At 55.1% G+C, this 24,345-nt stretch overlaps 1 long non-coding RNA gene across 1 annotated transcript; it reads right to left on the bottom strand.

The window, feature by feature from the left end:
• LOC110259817 lies at positions 20,471-23,909 on the bottom strand. Its single transcript, XR_002342133.1, has 3 exons — positions 23,434-23,909; positions 22,110-22,304; positions 20,471-20,909 (listed from the first exon to the last, which is right to left on the bottom strand). It is a non-coding gene; the product is annotated as an uncharacterized LOC110259817 (long non-coding RNA).

Here is a 24,345-nt window from a genome sequence, read left to right as displayed (position 1 = left end):
GAGCAGCCCTAGAAAAGATAAAAAGACAAAAAAAAAAAAAAAAAAGAATATTATCGGCTCGATTCCTTATACTGTACATTTCATTCCTGTGACTTATTTATGCTGCAGCTGCAGGTTTGAACCTCTTAATCTCCCTCACCTATTTCTCTCATCCCCCCACCTGTGCCCCTCCCCACCTGTTTGTTTTCTGTATTTATGACTCCGTTTCTGTTTTGTCATATTTGTTCTTTTGGTTTTTTAGATTCTGCATATAAGTGATATCACGCGGTATTTGTCTTTGTCTAACTTACTTCTCTTAGTATAATACCCTCTTGATCCATCCATGTTGTCGCAAATGGCAATATTTCATTCTTCTTTTTTTTGGCTCAGTAAAATTCCATTGCATATATGTGTATATCCATATGGACATACATCTCTTTGTCCAGTCTTCTCTTGATGGACACTTGGGCTGCTCCATGTCTTGGCAATTGTAAATCATACTGCAGTGAACACAGGGGTACCTACATCTTTTCAAATGACTGTTTTTGTTTTCTTTGGAAAAATGCCCAAGTGTGGAATTGCTGGGTCATGGGGTAGTTCTATTTTTGGTTTTTTGAGGAACCTCCATACTGTTTTCCACACCAGCTGCACCAATTTACATTCCCACCCACAGTGCAGGAGGGTTCCCTTTTCTCTACACCCTCTCCGGCACTTGCTGTTGGCTGTCTTTTTGATGACGCCATTCCGACCAGTTGAGGTGCTATCTCATTGTGGCTTTGATTTGCATTTGCCTGATGATTCACGATGCTGAGCATCTTTTCACGTGTCTGTTGGCCATCTGTATGTCTTCTTTGGAAAAATGTCTATTCATGTCCTTTGCCCAATTTTTAATTGGGTTGTTTGTTTTGCATGAGTTGTATATTTTGGATATACTGTGTATTTTGGATATTAACCCTTTAATGGATATATTATTTGCAAATATCTTCTCCCGTTCAGTAAGCTGCCTTTTTGATTGTTGATGGTTTCCTTTGCTGTGCAAAAGCTTTTCAGTTAGATGTAGCTCCATTTGTTAATTTTTGCTTCTTTTCTCTTGCCTGAGGAGACATAGCCAAAAAATATTGCTTAGACCCATGTCAAAGAGCTTGCTGCCTATGTTTTCTTCTGGGAGTTTTATAGTTTCAGGTCTTAAAGTCAAGTTTTCTTTTTTTCATATTGAGTTTATTTTTGTATATGATGTTGGAGAATGTTCTGATTTCATCATTTTACATGTAGCTGTTCTTTTTTCCCAGCATCATTTGTCGAAAAGACTGTCTTTTCTCCATTCGGTATTCTGGCCTCATGTTTCGTAGATTAGCTGTCCATATACGTGGTGTGGGTTCACTTCTGGGCTCTCTGTCCTGTTCCATTGATCCGTGTCTGTTTTTATGCCCGTACCACACTGTTTTGATGACTGGAGCTTTGTATTAAAGTCTGAAGTCAGGGAATGTGATGCCTCCAGCTTTGTTCTTTCTCAAGATGGTTTTGGCAATTCAGGGTCTTTTGTGGTTCCATACCAATTAAAAAAAATTTTGTTTTAGTTCGGTGAAAAATGCCATTTGGTTTTTTTTTCTTTTTTTTTTGTCTTTTTAGGTCCACGCCTGAGGCATGTGGAGGTTCCCAGGCTGAGGGACAAATCAGAGAGGTAGCTGTCTGTCTACACCACAGCCACAGTAATGCAGGATCTGAGCCGCATCCTTGACATACACCACAGCTCACGGCAACGCTGGATCCTTAACCACTGATTGAGGCCAGGGATCAAACCTGTGTCCTCATGGATGTTAGTAGATTCATTTCTGTTGAGCCAAGACAGGAACTCTGCCATTGGTATTTTGATAGGGATTGTACTGAATCTGTAGATTTCCTTGGAGAGTGTGGACATTTTAACAATATTAATTTTTCCAGCCGACGGCCACAGGATGTCTTTCCATTTGTGTGTGTTGTCTTCAGTTTCTTTTATCAATGTCTTACAGTTTTCTGAGTACAGGTCTTTTACCTCTGTGGTTAGATTTAGTCTTAGGTATTTTATCTTTTTGATGCAATTGTAAATAGGATTGCTTTCTTTCTTTCTTTTTTTTTCTTTGTCTTTTGTCTTTTTGTCTTTTGTTGTTGTTGTTGTTGCTATTTCTTGGGCCGCTCCCGCGGCATATGAAGGTTCCCAGGCTAGGGGTTGAATCGGAGCTGTAGCCACCGGCCTACACCAGAGCCACAGCAACGTGGGATCCGAGCCGCGTCTGCAACCTACACCACAGCTCACGGCAACGCCGGATCGTTAACCCACTGAGCAAGGGCAGGGACTGAACCCGCAACCTCATGGTTCCTAGTCGGATTCGTTAACCACTGCGCCACAACGGGAACTCCAGGATTGCTTTCTTAATTCCTCTTTCTGATAGTTCATTAGTGTGTAGAAATGCATCAGATTTCTGTTTATCAGTTCTGCAACTTTACTGAATTTATTTATTAGTTCTAATAGTTTTTTTGGTGGAGTCCTTAGGGTTTTCGATATATATGGTATCAAATCATCTGCAAATAGTGGCAGCTTTACTTCTTCCTCTCCATTTTGGATGGCTTTCGTTTTCTGACTCTTATGCCTAGGACTCCAGTACTATGTTGAATAATAGTGGCAGGTGTGGGGATCCTTGTCTGTTCCGATCTTAGAGGGGAAGCATTCAGCTTTTCACCATTGAGTATGATGTTAGCTGTGGGCTGGTCATAAATGGCCTTTATTATGTTGAGGTATGTTCTCTCTATACGCACTTTGCTGCATTTTCATCATAAATGAATGTTGAATTTTGTCAAAATCTTATTCTGCATCAGAAAATCCTACTCTTGTCTCATGTATGAGACAGCACCCTCTTTGGATGGGTCACACTGGTTGATCTGTGGATACTGATCCTTGCATCCCTGGGGTACATCCCAACTCATCATGTTGCATGATCCTTTTAACATGTTATTGACTTTAGTTTGCTAATCTGTTGTGAAGGATTTTTGAATCTATGTTCATCAGTGATATGGTTTGTAATTTTCTTTTTATGTGTGTGACGCCTTTGTCTGGCTTTGGTATCAGGATGATGCTGGCCTCATAGAATCACTTTGGAAATGATCCTTCCTCTGTGATTTTTAGAATGGTTTGGGAAGCGTAGGCATTTACTCTTTAAAATGTGTGGAAAAGTTTGCCTGTAAAACTATCTGGTCCTGAACTTTTGCTTGTTGGAAGTTTTGGTAATAACAGTACACATATCAGTGTGTGATAACGTGTGCCTATTTATTTGTAATGATATCTACAAACAACTGTTCAATATGTCTACATGATAGAGAAAAATGTAGAATTTTACATGGGGAATTTTGGCCCATATAAAATAAAATAAAAACATGAATACTTTCTTTCATGTGCCGTGGGTTTCCTGGAAGTTGTCTGGAGTTTGAGCACATGTGATAGAGATCGGAGGTGCCGAGATTAGGAGGCTGGTGGCCAGGGACGAGAAACAAGCACAAGGAGCAGGTTTCAGCCCCAGTGAATCGTACAGCCTCCGAACCTCGAGGCCTGTTGGTGAAAGCCAGAACCGTCTACGTGAAACCTGGACATTGCCAGGGTCTGCTACTGCCCTGGGAGAAGACCCTATAAAGCCTGCTGTTTGTCCATGTCCCTTTTTCTCCCTGGACTCTAAGCTCCTCGAAAGCAAGACCCTGAATTGCTTATGTCACAGGACACTTCGCCCCAAGACCTTGGGGGCCCTCGAACGGCTTGCTTCTGGTAGGGAATTGAGATGGTCCCAGAGAGTATCAGAAAAAGATGCTAAGGAGCAGCATCTTTTCATAATAAACTAGTCCCAGGTATGATATTTCTTTTTGCTCATCAAATAATGCAATAGACAAAATGGGCTTTATTAAATATTTATATGTTTGCATATATGTTTACACACACACATATACATGTATGTGTAAAAAAAATGAACTAAATTGTCTGGAACTTTCGTCATACTTAGGACTAGTTACATAATTTGTGGAACCTGTTGCGAAATGAAGAAGTGAGACCCTGTTCAGAGGCAAAGCGGTGTAGTTATGCCATGGGCCACAGGGGAAATCTGAGATCCTGCTCAGAAATCATGAGTTATCTCAAGACAGAAACAAGGGAGCATTAAGCCAAGACTGAGGTCCCCTAAGCATGGGCCCTCCTGAGTACGGACCCCCTAATTGTGGAAGCTCCTGACTGTGGATCCTGGGTGTTGATCACCCTTGAGCGTGGAACCTAAGCATTGACTCCACCCCCACCCCGAGCGTGGACCCCTGGAATATGGGGGGTCCTCATGATTTGGCTCCCCGTGTGACTGCCAATTTGCACACCACAGGGCTCGCCTGATCGCACTGATGTATTTCAGTTACAGTCACATCGGCAGAATCAAACCGAATCTTCTCTAATCACCAACGCTGCAAGCTCTTGCCTGTGTCACCTGGGATTGATCAAAAGCAGTGATCCAGGCCCAGTATTACACAGTGTGCCAGCAACTAAGCAGTCACCCCTCAGCTCCCAATCCAGCCTCCATAATCTGCTTAGGCTGTCTTTTCGGCTGCTCTGCTGGGTGGGGCTGCCAGAGGGAGGCCATGAAACTGGAAAGGAGTGGAAAGGACTTGTGGCTTGTTGCCCACCCCTACTCTATGTTCATCACCCAGGACCCAGCACACAGCACCCATCACCCAGTACCCAGTACCCATTACCCAGCATGCAGCCACCACCCAGGATGCATTGCCCAGGACCCAGGACCCAGCACCCAGCACCCAGCACCCAGCACCCAGTACGCATTGCCCGGCATCCAGCACCTGGTATGAGCCCTCCATGGGCACCTCACCCTTCGTGATCACAGGATCCTTTGGCTCTGCCATTAGCCCTATTTCGTAGCGTGAGGTGATGTGACCCCAAGATCAGACTTCGGTCGCCATTGTTTTCTGCTCCGTAAGGATGAAGAGTAACGTCCTTCTTCCTTATTTACTTCTTTTCTTCTCTTTTTAAAATTGAAGTATAATGGATTTACAATGTTGTGTAGTTTCTGATGTACAGCAAAGTGATCAGTTATACATGCATACATACACATGTTGTTGTAAGATATCGAACGTAGTTCCATGTGCTATAAGTAGGTTCTTGTTTACCTGTTTTATGTACAGTAGCGTGTGTATTTGTTAACCCCAAACTCCTTATTTATCCCCTCCTACCCTTTTCTCTCTGGTAACCATTAGTTTGCTTTTCTGTGTTTGTGAGTCTGTTTCGGTTTTGTAAATAAGTTCATTTGTATCATTTTTAGGTGTCCACATGTAAGTGATATCATATGATATTTTGTCTTTAGCATGATAATCTTTAGGTCCATCCACGTTGCTTCAAATGGCATTATTTCATTATTTTTTATGGTTGAGTAATATTCCATTGTATATATGTACCATATGTTCTTTATCTCTTCATCTGTCAATGGACACGTAAGTTGCTTCCATGTCTTGGCAATTGCTTGTTTGTTTATTTCTAATGCATCTGCACAAGTCCAAGAAAGGTAAATTACTCTCAATTTTTTATCGGTTACTTTGGGTGGAAAATAGTAGCTCCTTGGGACTGGAGTTCCCTTTACTCAATTAAAACTCACTGAGACGTTTAAGAAATTGTGGGTAAGTTGCTTGTGAAATTTACAAAGGCATGGCAAACACAAAAAACCAAAGAAATCCATATATAGACACATCAGAATCAATAGCTAACACCCAAAGGCAAAGAAAAAGATCTTGAAAGCACCCAGAGAAAACAACATATTTCATATAGGGAATAACAATTCAAATGACCTTGGATTCACCACCAGAAGCCAGGGAGGCCATAAAGGAGTGGTACAGGGAGGAAGAGTAATGAATTTATATCCGGCCAAAAATACCTTTCAACAATGAAGGTGAAATGCAGACATTCTCAGAAGAGAACACCTAAGGTGGCCTGTGGCCAGTAGACCTGTGCTAGAAGAAATGAAAGGGGAGCGGAAATGACCGGGAACTTCAGGGATTAAGGAGGAACACAGAACTGGTAAGTATCTGGGTAAATAAAATGGACTGTTTTCTTCTCTTAATTTCTTTAAAATGTGTGTGATGAATCAAAGCAAAGTCTGTAACATTGTCTGTGATGTTTGCAATCTATGTAGATGTAATGCAATATAATGGGGCAGGGAAGTTTTCTTTATTCCACACGCAGTGATGAGAAGGTAAACTTGTAATTTGTAACAGCTACAGCAGCCACACACCCACACAGCTATAGGAAGAGCTGTAGACCAGACCCTCAGAGAAATTAAGATACAAGATTAAAAGACATTCTAGTACGTCTAAGAAGGATAGGAAAGGGAAATAGAGAAATGAAGAACTAGGGGACAGACACAAAAACAAATAATAAAATAGCAGACTTAAATCCAAACATATCAGTTATTACATTAAATATAAATGGCTTCTTATCATATCAATTAAAAACAGAGATCATTAGATTGGATTTTTTTTCAAAAGACCCAACTATACTGTTTAGAGGAGGCCTACTATAAAAGTGATTATGTAGAGAGGTGAAAATATGTACCATGAAAACATCAATGTCCTTTTCTGTAGCTGCTGTGGTGACACTGACTCAAAGTAGACTCCAGAACAAGGCAAATTACTGTTGATAAAGGAGATGGCTGACTGATAATAAAATGCTCAATTCACCAAGGAGACATAACAATCTTAAGTGAGTGTGTACTTAATAGAAGAAACTCAAAGTTCAGGAAATATAATCTCATAGAGCTAGAAGAAGCCATGAATCAGCAATTGTAGTTGGAGGCTTCAGTGTTCCGTTATTGCTAATTGATGGAAACTGAAAAACACGAATGAAAGAAATCAAAGAATATTTAAAATGGGAGACATACCATGTTAATGGATTGGAAGGTAGAACTTAGGTCAGATGTCAGTACTCTCCAAATTGAACTACAGATTTAACACGATCCGAACAAAAATCAAGTAGGATTTTTTAAATAATTATGAATAAGCTCATTCTGATATTCGCATCAAGGCTAAATAAACTAGAATAGCTAAAAATAATCTTGAAAAAGGAAATTGGAGGCCCCACACTCCTTGCTTTTAAATCTCAATCTAAGTCTTCTGTAATCCAGACAAAAGAATGACACACGTCAGTAGCTGTGTGAGGACGTGGAGTGACTGGACTTCTCATACGTTGCTGATGACAATGCAAAATGCTACAGCTGCTCTGGAAAAGTGTTCGGCAGCTTCTTGGAGAGTTAAACACGCTTATCCTAACACCCCAAAGTTCCGCTGTATATTTATGCATATATTTTAGAGAATGAAACAGCTCATGTAACTATAAAGACCTGTACGCCAGCGTTTACAGCAGCTTTATTCGTAATCTTAAAACCAGCAATTAGCCCGAATGGTCTTTAAGGGCTGAAGGAACACACTGCCGTTCATTTATGTGACAGAAGTGTGACTCAGCAGTGAAAGCAGTGACTATGGACACCACGCCTGTGGGAGAGTCTCAGACGAGGTGCTGAGGCATGAAGCCTGTGTTACCCTGATTGCAGAGCTGGCAGCGTGTAGGGAGGGGGACGTGGCGGGGGAGGGTGTGACTGGCGGGCCCCCTGAGGTCGTCTGTCCTGTGCAGTAGCCCGGGTCAGCTGACTCTACAAAGGCGGTGAAACTCACACCAAAAGGAGTCGACTTTACTGTATGCGGATTTTTAAAATGAGCACGCATTGGCAAGGATCTACTTGTTTAGAGCTGTAAGCCTATTCCTGATACCCTGATGCTCCAGGCGCACCGTTGTCACTCTTCCAGCGCCGTGAACGTCCACGCGGGAGGCAGATTTCTTGGAAGGGTCACGGAGGGAAGATCGGTCAGGCTTGCCGGCCGCCGAGAGAGTTCCTCCTCTGCAGCTGAGAAAGGTCACCTTAAACGCCCTCTTGGGTGCGTGCTGCGAAGGATAACGGCCCCCAGGACGGTCAGGTTTTCCTCCCGGATCCTGTAGCGTGTTCGTTTCTACGGCAAAGAGGAACCCGGCCGATGGTAGGAATGCTGCCGATCGGCCGCCCCGGGGCCCCGGGGTTTCCTGGAGGGCCCAGTGTGATCGCAACGTCCTGAAATGTGGAAATGGGGGGCGGAAGACGCGAGAGGGAGGGGACGCGGGGACTCCCTGGCTGGTGCTGGCCTTGGAGACGGAGGAAGGGCCCTGAGCCAAGGACTGGGGGCGTCCAGAAGCTGGAAAAGGCTCCTTCCCTGGGGCTCCCTGGAGGGGACCGCACAGCCGGCAGTGCTTTCGGCCTAGTGGGGCTACTGAGGACTTCGACCTGAGAGCTTTTGGACCCTGTTTGCGTTGTTTTAAGGCACCAAGCTGGGGTTATTTGTCACAGCACTGAGATGCTGTCATGCATCTTGCTGGCTCTAGAATCTCCAAGTGCCACCTTGGGCCATCTGCTTTGGTGTGACGGGAAGCTCGGCGCCGTGGGCCCGTCCAGATGTCCAGGTCAGGAACCTGAGTCTGGGGCCCCGGAGGATGTTTCTGGAGGTTTTGGAGGTTTCTACCCCACTGCCTGGGCGCACTGCCTGGGATTCCGCTGCACCCGTGCCGGCTCTGGGCAGACCCCCCGGGCTTTCCAGGGCAGCCTCTCGGGGAGCAGAGCTGCCCTCCCGGCGGTGTCCTCAGGGCGTGACTGCAGACCCAGCCTTTGTCTGGGGCCAGACCAAGGCTTGATCATGCCCAGCTCGTTTGCCGACACGCAGTGTCTGTCATTGTTTTAAACCACTTTGAACCTGGGTGGATCAGAGCCCACCTGGCCGATGGCCGCACCCTGGACACATCCGGCCATAGCGCGGGGCCCCTGCGGGCCAGGCCCACCCAGGACCTCTCCCCCCCCGGCCCCGGGGGCTGGCAGAGGTGGGAGCAGGATGGTTCAGAGCCGCTGGCAGATGAAGCACCCATTTCTACTCCGCCCCTGGGGGGGCAGCCTTGTACCCCAGGGGCTCCTGTCAGAGACTTGGAAGAAGAAACGCGCTCCGAGGCGGTGTTCTGTGCGCTCCTGTCAGCAGCTCCAGTTCGCTAATTAAATGCGGGGCTGACACAAGGGCTGCGCCTGGAACCTGGGCGGGAGCCTCTGGGAACCGTGGGCAGGGGCGCCGCCCACCCTTCGACGGAACGGCTGCTTCTTCCCGGAAAGGTCCCTGGGAGCTTTGGCACACGGCACAGAAAGGAGACCCTGACGGGGGCTCTGCGGTGGCCCAGCCTCCATGGGTGCGGCTGTGGCAGGAGCGGGCAGGGATGGAGGAGATGAGGCTGGCTAGGGAGGGCTGGCAGGAAGAGCCGGGGAGACAGGCACAGAAGCTGCTGGAGAAAAACAGACCTCTCCTGCCATCCCAGCGCTGCCCCGAAGTGATGCCCACTGTCCAGGACCAGGGGAGTGGGCTGGAGTTGCTGCGGAGCCGTGAACACGGGCCAAAGAGGGAAACAGAGGCAGAGCAGGGCTGCCCCTCCCTCCCCGGAGCCCCCTCTTTCTCCGTAGCCCCCCTCTTCCCCCGGAACCCCCCTCCTTCCTCAAAGACCCCCTCCCCCCGCCCCTCCCTCTTCCAGCAGGTGTTCCCCGCCTGTCAGGCTTACGTGCTGGGTCTCACTGTCTCACAAAGCAGGCTGGAAATAAGATCTCCTGCCCCCATCCTCCCACTGACCCCAGGGCAGGGCTGCCAGGCCCTCCAAGTGCGTCTTAGCACGGGGACAGCAGCGACTCCTCACTGGTCCTTACACCCCATTTGGACCAGTCTCCTCAATGCAGCAGGAGCTTTGAAACCTGGGACTCCATCGGTGCTGGCTGAGTTCCCCCCCCCACCATCAGGGGGAGTGTCCTTGGGTGCTGGGCTGGGACATGGGGGGGGCTGACTTTCCTGCACCCCTACCCTCATGCCCACTCGGCTGGTCCCCAAGCATCCTGAGATCGTGCCCAGCGAGGCAGGGCGGGCTCTAGCTTCCCCTGTCCATTTGTTTACGTGCCTGGAGCTGCATCCCTGCACCCACCTATTTAATAAGGGTTTTCACATAAATTGTGTCGCCCGCACATAGCGAGTAAGCTCCTTGGCCTCATTCCAGTTTCTCCACATCATTTCTCTCTCGTCTAAGTGGGGAACTGCTTCTTTTACTGTCTTTTATGGTCGACTGGGGGCTTGATCAGGCTCCAGTCTGAGTCTGGAATGACCCTCTGCATGAAACGCACGCATTTCCTGGGTGACCTCCTGGTTCTTGAATAACGGCATGCAGCCTGTTTTATCATCTTCAAGGTGCTTTTTGTTGTGGTCTTGCCTGCAGCATGTGGACGTCCCCAGGCCAGGGGCTGAGCAGGCACCCCAGCCGTAACAGCGCCAGCTCCTTCACCTGCTGAACCACTGAGGAGCTCCCGTCTGCAGTTTTAATAGTCTGCCCTTTAGTGTGTCTTTCCCGGATCCCCTGACGGTGATCGTCTCAGCGGGACGCCCGGTTCCCCGAAGGTCACCCTGCAGCCATTTCCACCGTCACCGGAAACGTGAGCTTCCGACAGGAAGATGCTCAAGCAGCCACCGCCTCCCCGTTTAGAATATTGTTTGTTCCCTGCCTGGGAAATTTTAAGGACAACTCTGGAAACTATTTCATTTTTCTGGGGTCTAAGGATCTGTGTTACAGCGCAATTCTGGAGCTGCAGAAAACACGTCTTCTTAGCAATGTGTGCGCCGTTAATTTCTCCAGAGCCTCCGACCTTCTTTGCTGGGTAAGGCGGTGGGCTCAGTGCCGTCTTGGGGCCACCTCCCAGCTTGCGGTCACATCCTTGCCATCCCGGTGGCACTGACTTCACTTTGGGGCTGTGCCCACCCCAGACATGACCTGTGGGGCATGGCTGGGCTGACCCACCTCCATCCCCAATGCTCCCGCCGTGGGTCCATGCCCACCGGGGCTTTCAGGAGTGCCATCTGCGTGCCCTGGGGCTGCAGGCTCCAGAACGTCCAGTTTGCTGGCGACCCAATTGTCTTCTTTCACAAGCCGGGACACCTGCTCTTTTGTCTGGTCCTGGACAGGTGAGGCCCCCCAAGCCTGAGCTTCAGCCCAGGGCTCCCTGTGCTGCCTTTCGTGGGTCAGGTGATGGGAAGTGCGGGTGGCGGAGGGATGGCATGCTGGGCACACGGGGGCCCATTGCTGGCCCTGGTAGGGTTTTTCAGTTTTGCTGCAGCGTCTCTTTTAAATGATCAGCCCACACGTAAGTCTGCCCACTGCTCCCAGAAAGCACCTCCTACTGACCCGGGGTGAACCTTCAGGAGCCTCTGGAGGAGGAGCTGCTGCACCTTGTCAGCACTCACCACGGGGACCCATCCAGGGACGCTGTTTCCCTGCCACCCACTCGCCGCCCACACAGCCTCAACCCGCGGAATGTGTTCCCTGTCCTGGGCCAACTAAGAGCCTGAGGAGGCAGCACTGCACAAACGCGGGTTCCTCTTTGAAGGCAGAAGCCAGTGGCTTGAGAGGAAGGTAAGCCTGTGGGAGCCCGTGGGTCCAGCCTGCGGACAGAGAGCCTTGACCCCGGATCTGGACTCGATGGCATCTCAGCCTCTTCCGCTTCAGAGCTGGCCTCTGGCCTCCAGTCTTTATTTCAGGCATCCCTTAGGCTTATGGACATTTGGAAGCTTCCTTGAGAGGCCGATGTGGGGCTCCTGGTGCTTAAAGTGTTTCACACTGAGCTGTGTCTTGAGGGACTCAGTCAGCAGATTTACGGGGCTCACCGTCGCCGAGAATGCTGCCTGGCCCTCAGGACAAGCTGTGTGAGCTCCTGGACAGGCTGGCTGCCCCGAGGGCAAGGCCCCCCCCCCCCACATCCTTGGCCATCTGCCTGAGCTGGTGCTTCCGAGAAGCTACAGTGTCGCTCAGAAAGCTGGACCCTCCCGCCTGCTTGTTCTGTCTCTTCAGAGGGCGTTCATCCCGTGGAGGCCACTGGCCATTGTTTCCCATAGCTGTTCCTTGACGTGTCCTGAGCTAAAGCCCAGGTAGATTCCCCTGGACTCTGGTGGACGGGACGTACCTGTGAAAGGGGCTCCAGGCTGGCTGGTCTCCACGCACCCCCGCCCGGGGAGGTGGATACCCTTCCAGGGGCCCTTTGGTGACTACGAGGCCTTCCAGGTGTGTGGCCTCTGCGCCCAGCCGCCACCTTGTCTGTCTCCTCGTGAGGTTATTGCTGACCGCGGAGCCCGGGGGACTTTCACGGGAATCTTACCTTGTCTGCTACTGCAGCTGCCACTCGGCAGCATGCATCAACAGCGGTGACTGCTCAGTTTGACCCTCAAGACTTCTTCCCGGGCTGCAGAAGGCTGGGGGTGAGGGACGTCTGGCTCGTGGCTGCGGGAGGCAGTCGGCCTCTGGGAAGGCAGAAGCGTGGCCCAGAGCCGGGAGCCACGGTGCCGTTGTTGGGGGGAAGGTCTAACTCCAGCCGAGAGATCAGGAGACCCCAGGGCTGCTTGCCACCGCTGTTCACACCAGCTCGGCTTCGTGTATGAATAAAAGCTCTGGGCCATGGGACCGGGTGGTGAGGACGTGTCGCTCCCGGGTTCTCCCTCTGAGAGCAGTCGTCAGGCCAACACTGACCATTTCGGCGTCCCTCGCGTTCCTCGGCGGGGGTGTAGTTGAAATCAGCTGTAACCGGCTCATCGCAAACAGAGGTGTTCAAAAGACACTGGGACGCTTTGAGGGCAGGAAGCTTTGATCTGGGCCCACACCTGTGTCGCCCTGCCCAGCTGCAGCCCCAGGGCACGTGGCATATGTTCTTTCAGGCTGTTCTGCCACAGCTGCAGCAAGAGAACCCATGGTGTGAAAAGGGAAACGTTTTATGGTTCAGCTTCCACTTTGGGCTGATGTTTTCCACCAAGAAGAATGAATGAAAATTTGACTCTTTAAAGATGATATCAAACAGGAGTAAAGTAACACTTGTATTTAGCACTGCGAACAAGTCAGCTAAAACAGAACGGGATAAAAGCAACAGGAGACAAATGTACATGAGTCAGGTATGTGGGTCCCGAAGAGGCAGAGCAGCTGTATGCACGTCCCACAGAAAAAACAAGACACCACATTATGCAAAGTGAAGTGTGGGAACTTCCTGGAGACAAAGCACAAAGGGAACATTTTAATATGCAAATAAAACTGGCTTTACAGAAACTATCTGCACGCGCATTAAACAGCCCACAAATTTGGCGAGTGGTGATGAAATGGACGGCGACCTCCTGCTTGCACTTATTTGACTGGTGGGTCTTTCCCTGCTGTGCAGCTGCACCGAGGTTGATACCCAAGCATTCCCGTCACTCCCCACACGGCGCTCTCTGTGCAGTGTCCCTCTGTTGGGGCTTCAGGGCTTCGGGGCCTGCAGGAGAGGCACTGACCTGGCACAGAGGCTCAGCCCCGCGGTGGGGACCGCAGGGGCCAGCCTGGCAAGTTGCTTTCGTCCCTGAGCGAAGGCCTTTTTACCCAGCGGACCCTGCTCACCCAGGAGCAGGATCCCCCTGCCGTCGGGGTCGGGGCGGCCCTTTCGCTCACTCGACCCCCTCCAGCCCTGGGCAGCTCTGTGTCCCCCCCTCCGCCCCGCTGGCCTTGAGGGCAGAAAGCTGTGGAGCAAAGAGCTTGGAGGGAACCGTGGCTCCGCCTGGTTCCACAGGGTCACCAGGAGGACACGGGCGCGCGTCTGAATTTCCGCTGGAGTTGGAAGGCTGGGCCGTCTCCTTTGCATTTTCCCTCTTCTCTGCCCCCCCACCGCCCCCGCTGCCCCGTCTACGCCGCGCTGTCTCGATTGCTGGACTGAGGTCATGAAATCATACCCATAGCTGTGGCCCACGTAACCCCCAGGGCCTGGGGGCCAGAGGGATGGGTGGAACTCTCTGGGAGCAGAGACTGGCCTGTCTGGTCAGGTGGCTACTGGGACCAGTGCCTCCTAGGTGGTCGCAGGGCTGCAGGTGCTGATAGGGCGCCTGGCCAGGCTGTGACCTCACAAGGGTGCGGGGAGCTGCTTGTGGGCGCTTAGTTCAGACACTAGGGCCTCACCTTCCCCGGACACTAACCAGCCGAGTGGACCCAGCGGACACCCAGCTCCTGTCTATAAGACAGGGTGACTCTCCAGTGTCCTGTCACAGGTCCAGTGAAAGTCAGGGAAGGTGGTGACCGCACAAAGACCAGCTTGGTTCCCTGTCGTCACGCCCTGTGGCGGCTCCAGCCAAGGCACGGATGGCACATTTCCTCTGCGCTACTGAGTGGCAGCCCTCCCTGGAGCAGCATTTCTGACTTTAACGGGCAGCCTGTCACCTGGGAATCTGGTCACAAGAGGATGGGTTCAGCGTCCCTAAAGAGAGACCCAGGGCCTGCTCTTCCCGCAGGTTCCCAGGCGACGTCAGGGGACCACGGCTGTTCGCACAGCAGGGCTCCGGGCCCTGCAGGCAGGTCTGTGCGGAGGTGGCCGGCTCCGTGTCCACGCAGGAGACACCATGCGAGACCCTGGGACAGGCGGCCGGCCGGCGGCCGCACCTCATGAAGAAATGGTCCCAGGAGTTCCCGTCGTGACGCACGAGGACTAGGAACCATAAGGTTGCAGGTTCGATCCCTGCCCTTGCTCAGTGGGTTAACGATCCGGCGATGCCGTGAGCTGTGGTGTAGGTTGCAGATGCGGCTTGGATCCCGCGTTGCTGTGGCTCTGGCGTAGGCCGGTGGCTACAGCTCTGATTCGACCCCTGGCCTGGGAACCTCCATATGCCGCGGAGCGGCCCAAAGAAATGGCAAAAAGACAAAAAAAAAAAAAAAAAAAAAAGAAGTGGTCCCAGACAGTAGTGTGGGAGGAGGGCACGATGGGGTGGTAGACGCGGGGTTCGGACACGTGGTAACGAGAGACACGAGGGGTTTCTAGAGCCCGGCTCTTTCCCTAAGTCCGAGGCTTGTGAGGGAAGAGCGCGCTGCCTCCCCGAGTCCTCCCTGAGTCCTCCCGGCTCCCACCGCTCTCTGCTCGGGGGCTGGGTTGGGCGGGACGCCGGCTCTCATGCACCCACTCGGTCGGAGATGTCGGCAAAGCTCCAGAGCACTGGGTGTCCCAGTGTGTGTGCCCTTAGCACGTAGTAGGACTCAAGAGCTATGATTTAAGTGAGAGGAAACGATAAACGCAGACGGGAGAGGAACAGCTGTGCCGCCAGGTCTTCTGAGAGCACTTGGAGGGCGGGGCCTGAGCTGGGCGGGGGCGGGGCCCAGCAGGACCCCACCCCACGCCCCCCTCCCTCCCAGCCGCTGGCCTGTCCACCTGCCCAAGCCCCTGAGCCAAGAAGCTTCATAAATTCGCAGATCTTACCTTTGTCCCTTCTGTCACCTCGTCGATGCAAAGGGCTGAGTGACTCCATTTCAAATCGCCGATGTCTGCAAGCAGGAAGGACAGGGCCTCTGCCTGTCGCTCACCTTCCCACCTGCTTCCCAGGGCCCCACCCCCGCCCAGTGCCTGGCGCCCCCCTTCACCCCGGACGCAGGGGAGCCCCCAGAGCTGCGCTCATTACAACCCGGATGCAGGGAACGGAGCTCCCCTCAGAGGCTGGGGTGCAGCTCATTTACTAGGCGGTCATTTAATAGGCATGCCTCTGTGACACCAGGTCAGCTTTGCGGCTCCTGTGGCTCTGTCACAACTGCTGACTCTGCTGTGAAGGAGAAACCTGCCAGAGGTGACTGGCGGGAGAGCCGGCCCTTGCCCAGGAACGATTCTTTAGAAAACGGGCAGCGGGTCCTAACTGCCTCCCCTAGGGGCAGGCGTGTCCACGGGATCCTTTCAAGGTCCCCTGTGACCGCATGGATGCAGCTCCACATGACTGGCAGGCCCACCCGCCCCCAGCCCGGATCCGGGGTGGACGCTGGGCAGCCAGGGCTCCTGGCGGCTGGTCAGGCACGGCCTGGAGCACCCCGATTCTGGGTGTTTTCAGATGGTTGCTGGGGGAGCGGGTGAGTGGGAGGGAGACTCGCATTTTCTCTTTGATACAACCTGAGACCTGGAGAAGATGCGACCTGGCCCTTCAAGTGTCCACGTGTGAGAATCTGAGGGGCCTCGTCAGGTTGCGATTCCACGAAGAGCATAAAGCTTGGTCGTGAGAGTCCAGATCGCCTTTGACCAAACCATGAGAACTGCCCCCAGATCCTTCAGCTTTGCAGTGCGCTTCGGACTGTCGTATTTGCTCTTTAAAAGAAGCAACGCCAAGGTTTGGAAGTAGAAGAGTCGGTTCAAATCTCAGGGAGGGTGGTCCACGCTCTGACTTCGTCAGGTAAACTTGGGCCAAGTCTTAGGGGGTTTTGGGGGGGTCCCCTACTCACCTCTGAGTCCGTGGGCACCGCGTACCAGCAAACACATGGATTTGGCCGAAGGAGCCTGAGCAGAGCAGGGAGCCAGAAGGGCTCATACAGCACTGGGGCTGGTCTCTCCCCCTGCTCGGTCTCCTGGTGGGGGGGGTGCACCCATGGCCCCGAGGGAGGTGCATGGAGGGCTGCAGGGGGGCTGCTGCAGAGGGGCCCCTGTGGGCAGCCAGGCCTTCCTGTGGGCAGCTTGAGCCCACTCGTCCCAGCACGGCCGGGACTGAGTGGGGGCAGATCAGCGGAGGAGGCAGGGCAGGTGCAGGGTTTGGGGTGATGGCTTAGTGGGTTGGGTTTGGGAGGCCGCCAGGGACTTCCTCCTGGAGCCAAACTCAGCCTCTTGTTTTGAAAGCGGGTGATGTGTTACCTAAACCTGGATTGAGCTGAAAATGAAGACAAGTCAAATTAGCAGCCAGAAGGGACAGGAGAGGTTCCCGTGAAGTGTCGTCACGGGAGATGCCCGTGACTCTGCCTCCTGCGCTCACCCCCTTTGTGTTGCTGGGGTCGCGGGTGTGGGGCCAGCAGAACGTGGCAGCATTCATGGTGTGTAGCGTCCGGCCTGGGTCACAAGCCTGTGGGCTTCCTGCTCTTACTCTGGGATCTCTTGCTCCGGGGGCGCCACTTGCCCCCCCGAGGCGCCTGTCACCCTGGGGAGAGGCCCACCTGAGGGCTGTGACCTGCCAGTGGCCAGGGCCACGAGACCCCGCAGAAGTGGGCGCTGGCCCCCATTGGGCTTTGGGACAATTCTGGCCACTCAAGAGCCACTCCTAGATGCTGGACTTCGGTAAATCGTGTGGCTACGAAGTCCTGGTGGTATAAGCGGCTGCGTTTGGGGTGATTTGTTGCGCAGCAGCAGGTAACAGGGTCTTGATTAACTGGACGCCCCACCCCTGCACAGACCCCGTCAGGGGTGGGGCCTGCCACCTGTAAAGTGCCCGTGATGGGGACAAACGGCTGGGCCAGGCTCCACGTCCAACAGCCGGTCGTCAGGAGCGACTCGGAGACGTGTCTTTCTCTGCGGCACCGCGCTCTCAGCACCTGGAGGAGGTCTCCGTTTTCAGGATTCTGGAGGCAGCCAAACAAAAGATTGCGTTTCCATGGGCATTATCCCAGATACAGCAAAGTGAAAGGACCAAGTGTGTGACACCAAAGCTCACAGCTTCCCTTCGTCCCCCGGTCCCTTCCAGAGAAGGGTCCCGCTCATCTTCCAGAGAGACACCAGTCTAAGGGCTCTTCCCCTTAGACTCTGTCGCATGATCACCCGGACCTGAGGAAAGCAGAGGGCGCCAGGGACTGGCCGTGCTGTGCAGTGTGGTAGCCACGAGCCACATGTGGCTGTTTAAGTTTAATTAAAAGGAAATCAAGTTCAAAACTCAGCTCCTCAGTCCTGCTGGCCACTCAGCTCACAGCCGCCGTATTAAACGGGCTGCTTACTGAGTGTTTCTTCGTCAAGGTCAGTTCTGTTGGATGGCGTGGACGGAAGGGTTAGTGCGGAGTCCTGGTTCTGACTGGCTGCCCGTGGCACTGCCCTTGGCACGCAGTGGGGCCATGACCTGGCCTCCCGAGCCCCGCCCAGGCTCCCTGACCTCTATGGTGGAGTCAGCTGAGGGCTGGTTGGGGGTCTCGTCATTGCAGGATGAGCTGGGAGGTGGTCCCTGATGCATTTAAGTCACCTTGACTCTCTTTGACAGAAAATTCCATTTGACATGCAAGGCTGCCCTGGGCTCCGGGCTCCACAGAAGTGACGGTTCAGGCATCTCCCGTCGGCTGTTCCTGCCTGCACAGCCCTTGCTCAGCACCAGTGCTCGTCAGGGTTGGCGTCTGAAGGCTATCAGCTGGTCTGGACGGGGCTGGGGGCTGCGTGCTGAACCCCCCACGCCTGGGCCTGGCAGAAAAGCCCGTTCTCCGGCCACGGGGGGCCCTGCGTCAGCACTTTGCCGAGTGTGACAGATCTAATAGCAGCCAGCCGCGCCCCCAGTCCAACCGCTGTTATCCTTTCATCCACAGCCGCTCAGACGGCTGCCTGGAGGCCTCGGGCATCAGCGGCACACGGAGCTCATGACAATGTGGTCGTCACAGAGCCCTCAGTTCTCAGCCCTCTGCCCCCGCCGTCCCCTCAACTGCAGACACAGCCCTGTCTCCGCTAAGTCGCAGGATCACGCCACCAGGTTCCCGCTCTGGCTCTGGGTTCAGGTTCAGGCCCCTCCTTTGCCCTGGCGGGAGTTCAGCCTCCGTGCGCAGCAATGTGCGGTTGGCGGGGAGAGGGCTGCGCAGGGGCAGGTGTCCACGCACTGGCAGAGTCACTCTCCCCACCTCCCCGGGGCGTGACTTTCCCACCTGGCGTCCTCTGTCTGCCGGTCCCCATGGTGGGGACACAGAGGGCATTTGGGGAGCATCGCTGCGGTCGGGGACGGTGTTGGGGCACTGTCTGCCCCTCCTGCGCACACGCCCTCCGTGGCCCAGGCAGGACTGAAGCCACTTCCCACTGCCCACCTGCACGGGTGCGGGGCCACGCCGGCCTTGGTCTGGGAGGAGCCCCTTGCGGCTCTGGTTCCCCTGGAGGGCGGCGTGGGGCCGTCCAGGCTCACCTGGCGCAGGTGCTCTCCCAGGACGGGAAGCCCTTCGGGCAGGGCCCCCGTGGGGACTGCTTATGGAAGTAGTCTTCTGCGCACACCCAGCCGCCTGTGTGGCCTTGTGTGCATTGTGCCCATGTGCATGTGGGTGCGTGTGATTGTGTGTCTGTGAGCACGTGCGTGAGCACGTTTCATGGGGCAGGTTCAGCAGGGCTCACGGAACTCCCCCCAGACCCCCCGACAGCTCTCGTCTGACTCTCGCCCCTCCGCGTCCCTTTTGAAGTCTGTTCCCATTGCTCCCCAGACTGTGTGGCAAATGCTGCCTACGGCGTGACAGGCGGCCTCCCAAGGGCACCCCTTCGTTCCCATGGAAATCGGGGTGTGAAGGGATAATTGCAGGGGTGTGAGGACTTGTCACCAGCCGTGCGGGAGGCCTCTGTGAAGGCACGGCCACAGTGCCAGGGTGTGTGTCCTGCTCGGTGCTGGCAGCTCACACACTGTTTCGGGCTGTCCTGGTCACCAAACCGGTGGCCTCTCCACTGCTCTGAGGCGAACGAACAGATGCCATCATGACCCAGGGGCACTGCTGCCGAGTAATGACGCACGTCTCCTCCTCCCACCCGGCGGGAGCGGGAGGTGATGTGGAGGGGACAGCAGCTCATCTAAGCCCAGTGCGGCCCAGACATTGGCCACGCTGGGTGGGGGCCCGCCCATGCCGCCTCTGGGTGCAGGGGTCACGTGGCAGGAGAGGAGGGTGGCACCACACAAACGGTGGCATTTCGGTAGAGGATAATTCCAAGATTCCAAGCACGGCGTTGTCATCGGCATCTCAGAAGGGTCTCGACATTGAGTGTTTACGAAACTTGAGATGCCCCTGTCTTCCGTCTGGTTCACCCCTTGGCTGAGGGTCAGAAAGCCCCACCGTGGACGTGCAGGGCCTGAATTTTCAGGGAGCACTGGAAACTGGAGGTAGGGCTGGGGGGTCAGCTGGGCATCTGGTCGACCACCCCCCCCACCCCCCAGCACGGATGCTCCTGCGTGTCTGAGAGGCCGTGACTGTGTGTCTGGCAGTCACCCTCTCCCAGCGACTCCGTGCCAGTCCGTGGGCGGCTTTGGAGTGTCCAGAATGCGAAGCCAGGGGTGCCCAGCCTGCGGCTCCGAGCCACGAGGGGGCTGCCCACCTGCTGGCGTCGGTGAAGGGTCATCACCATCACGGCCACGTGGTGGACACGGGCCTGGCCCAGAGGGAGGGACCACCTACCAGCCCCTGAAGCCCGTTCAAAGGTCAGGTGGGCCCGAGGGACCGGAAGTGCCATTTCTCTTACCACGGCAGTGGTCCTGGGGCCTCTGGGTTTGATGCACTGTGTGTGTGGTGGGGGAGGGCTGATCACAGCCTGCGTTTCCCCCTGTGTAAATGCCAGTGTTGCCACACGCGTGAACACGGCTGTGCCACCTCGCACACACATCTGCGCGGACACATGAATGCAGAATTCCACCTGTCTCGTCTCCATGTTTTTACACATTTAACAAAGAAAACACGGCTTAAAATACAGACACTTTGGGAAATGCGTTGGTCTCCTTGCCTTTAGCTTTTTATGTTCGGCAATAATGAAAACGCTCAGCACAGGCTGCTGGCCCTCAGACTGGCTCTTCTCCCCCGGTGATGTGGCCTCAGGAGGTTCTGAGCCTGCAGTGTTGTGGTTTGTGTTTGTTTCCCGGACCTCAAGCAGCAGCAGCACCGGTTCTGGCCGGTCCGGCCAAGCTGAAGGGCGACAGTGTGGATGGTCCAGGCACGGGCAGGACCAGCGAAGTGGGGCAGCCCCTGAAGAAGAGGCTTGAGAAACGGCAGTGGTGCCCGCGGTCCTGCAGTGTGGCTGCAGAGCTCATGGTGTCAGCTTTCCTGCCTGGGCAGCCTTGGTCTTCTGTGAGAGTGAGCGTGAGCGTGAGCATGAGTGTGTGAAAACGCGTGCAGGTGCAAAGGCGTGAAGGGGAGCCAGGGCGTGCGGGGGCGGGGGCCGGGTGTGGGAGCAGCAGAAGAGGCGCGGGGCTGGTCCTGAGCCCGGCAGCTCCCACCTGGGCCCCATGTGGGCCCCACAGGCTTGGGCACCTGCACCTTGTCTTTCCAGGAGCCTTGGAAAGGCTGAACATCTCACCCTGGTTACACACGAGGGAACTGCAAGCGTCACCCAAGGACGCGGAGCCCAGAGGCCACGCAGTCTGCAGACCCGCCCAGCCCATCCCCAAGGGCACACAGCCCAGTGCTTGCTACACCGCGTGAGTGTCTGCCCTGGGAGGCCCAGAGGTGGCCCTGCAGGCACGCGCTATGAGCAGGCTGGGAGGCGGTCCTACTGCCGTTAGCCCTGGGGGTCCCTCAGGCCTCTGCCGCCAGCCCAGAGCTCCCTCCCCGTGCCCAAGGCCTCCTGAGCACAGCTGTCGCTCCACCCGAGGCCCAGGGGCCGTCCCTGGGCTGGATCCCAAAGTTGCCGGGGGCGGGGGCTGTAATTAGCTGCCCAGCAGGCTGCAGACATTCCCTCACCTGGCCTCCCTTTCTTTGCTCTAAATTGGCTCCAGGAACACCGTGCTTTCCATCTGCATGGGCGGCACTGACAAACACGCACGTACACGTGCACCCACACGCACACAAACACGCACGTGCTGCACAGGCACATGCTGGCACAAACACACTCAGTGCAAGCACACACATGCACACGCACACGCACACACAGGGAGCAGTGGGACACGCACTCACAGCCCGGCTTTGCCAGGAAGCCCTGGATTTACCGCCTCCCAGGCACCCAGCCCCCAGGCCCCACTTCTCGCTCTAGGGCAGTGGGTCCCGGCGGGGGGCAGGGAGGGGGTGCAGATCAACTCAGGACTAAGCTTTGAGGTTTCATCAGTGAGCAGTGGGAAGCCTGGCGCAGGGGGGCTCTCTGGCTTGGAAGGCTCTCCAGGAATCTGGTCCCAGGGTCCCCAGGGGCTAGGACAGCTTTTCTAGGTTGGGGGGGCGGCACGGGAGGAGCAGCTGGGAGTGGGTTTGGGGGCCCCAGGTGGGAGGTGCACAGTTTCGCCAAGTGTGAGGGGCACCCAGACGCCTGTCTGGCTCTACTCACACCTGTGCTCACCTGGTTTCCGTGTGAGAAGATGGAACATGAGCAGGGACTTCCGGGCCTGTGCCTTCCAGCCTGGTGCCTCCTGGCCATTTGAGCTGGCGGGAGCCTCGGGCTCGAGCTAGGATCTTCCCACCGCAGGGGCCATAGGAGGGGGTCCTGTGAGCCCCAGGCGTCGATTGTGTCCACTTGTGCAATGGACAGAGGCACCTGTAACCAGAGGGAGCCACGGTCTCTGAGCCTTCCTGCCCTTCCAGCCCTGTCCCCCAGCCTGGTCAGTGCCTGTCTCAGTGGCTGAGCTCCAAGAAGATGCTTTCAGGTCCCCTGGCCTGTGGTTGGCTCCAGGCCTGTGGTTCGTGGAGCAGAAACCCCGCCTGACCGCCCAGGAAGACTGCGTCCTTCGAGGGCTTTCCCTCCTCTGCGTCCAGGATGCTCCCTTCTCCGCTGGGCAGTGGATCAGGATGGGGTGGGAAGATGTGGGGTCCTGGGGTCCAGCACAGGCCTGGAGGCGGGGAGTCCTCCACGCCCAGTGACTGGGCTCTCGTCTCTAGGCCACAGGAACCTCACAGCTGTGCCCGGTTTTCCCGAAAGCGTCCACAGAGAGGCGATGTCTCGGGCTTCGTGGGCCCTACGGCCTCTGTCACAACTGCCCAGCTTTGTAGCGAGGCCAACGGGCACACACGCACGTGCTTGGCTCTGCGAGGACCCCCCTCGTGGGGTGTGACCTGGTGTGTCATCTGCCTCTCCTTGGGGTGACGCGTGCACCTCCCCTGCCCTGGTGTCCCTCCCCAGTGAGAGGAGAAGATGCAGGATGAAGGGACCGCAGGGCCGCCGGCAGTGTCGCCGGGGATGGGGGTGTGGGGGGGGCAGCACTGGCTTGCTGGCTTCCACGGCCTCAGACACGGTCCGGGTTTTCAGTCCAATCAGTGCACGTGGGGCGGGAAGGGGCATCGTCTGAGACGAGACTGAGAACCCGGGTCTGGACTTGGGGCTTCAGGTGTGTGTGGTGCGTCTGGACAAGCCCCGGGCGCACATCCGGCTCTTCCAGAACCGCTGGGGAAAGAGCACGCTTCCCAGCCTCTGTCCTCACCGCGGACGCCTTTCCCCCGCTTGGTCCTCTGTTCGGCCCCAGCGGCTCTGGGCTGCGTCCTGTGTCAGCTCAGTTCTGACAGATGCAGAGGGGCCGCCTGGGAGTGGTGTTCAACCCCGAACCAGGGCAGCCTCGTGGGGAAGTGATGCTGTCCCAGGGCCTCTGAGGAGGGGCTTCTGGGAGGATCCGCCGTCCTGGGGTTCGGGGAGGACCCCTCGCATGGGGGTCCCGGCATGCTGCTGTCCTTACCAGGCCAGTCGGCCTTCCTGCCTCTTTCCTCCTGCGGAAAAAGTCTCTTTTTTTGTATTGGGAAGCCTGCCTTCAGTCTCACGCTCCGCTTTTAGCTGACGAAGCGGTGCCTGGCGGGAAGTTCACACCACCCAGCAGCACGTGGGCGCCCGAGCCGGGCTGGGGGGGGATTTTGTCTCTCGTTGTTAATTGAAATTCCATCCACAGGTGTTCCAGTCCTGGCAGAGCTCACAGCACAAACACACAACTCCCCCCGCGCGCTCCCCAGCCCAGCGGGGCCCTACCTGTGGCTCCGGAGGAGGGAGGGCGTCCAACCCCCCGCCTCCCCGCCCCCACGGGCCGGGGGAAACAAATGTTTGTTTGGACAATTTGCATCTGCTCTTTCCAGCGGCTTCCCCAACCGGATAAGAGAGAACTCCGTGTAATGTACACACAAACTCCTGTTACTGGCACAATCTTAAAATATTTATACAGCACACAAACACGGCTAAGGAATTCCCTACGACCCATGTATTGACTTCGTAAACACGGGGCCATTACGCAGTGTTTGTCTTGGTTACGTGTGACAAGTTATTGATCACAGCGAGGGGAGTCTGGGGCCAGGACCCCAGGCGGGATGTTATGTACAACGGGCCATCGCGGCCGGCCACCAGGACGCGCACAGGCTGGGTGGCTGCGCCGTTAATCTCAGGGCCTCCCTGCGCTGCTCAGCCCCTGTGTGCAGATCACGCCCAAAGCCAGGGCTGAGGGACTGAAGCCCCCCCCAGGACGTCCCCACGCCCGCCAGTGGCTTTCCGTGGCCCTCGGCAGAACGGCCCGGGAGTGGCCTCAGGCCCTCTTCTCTGCTCCCAGCCGGTCAGCTGCGCCCCCAGCACCAGGGCCCCTTCAGGTCCCTTCAAGGAGCAAAGAAGA

The sequence above is a fragment of the Sus scrofa genome, chromosome 1, assembly GCF_000003025.6.
Source record: "Sus scrofa isolate TJ Tabasco breed Duroc chromosome 1, Sscrofa11.1, whole genome shotgun sequence".
NCBI classification, from domain to species: domain Eukaryota; kingdom Metazoa; phylum Chordata; class Mammalia; order Artiodactyla; family Suidae; genus Sus; species Sus scrofa.
Note: the sequence above shows the minus strand (reverse complement) of the source record. Positions and strands in the feature narration are given on the sequence as shown.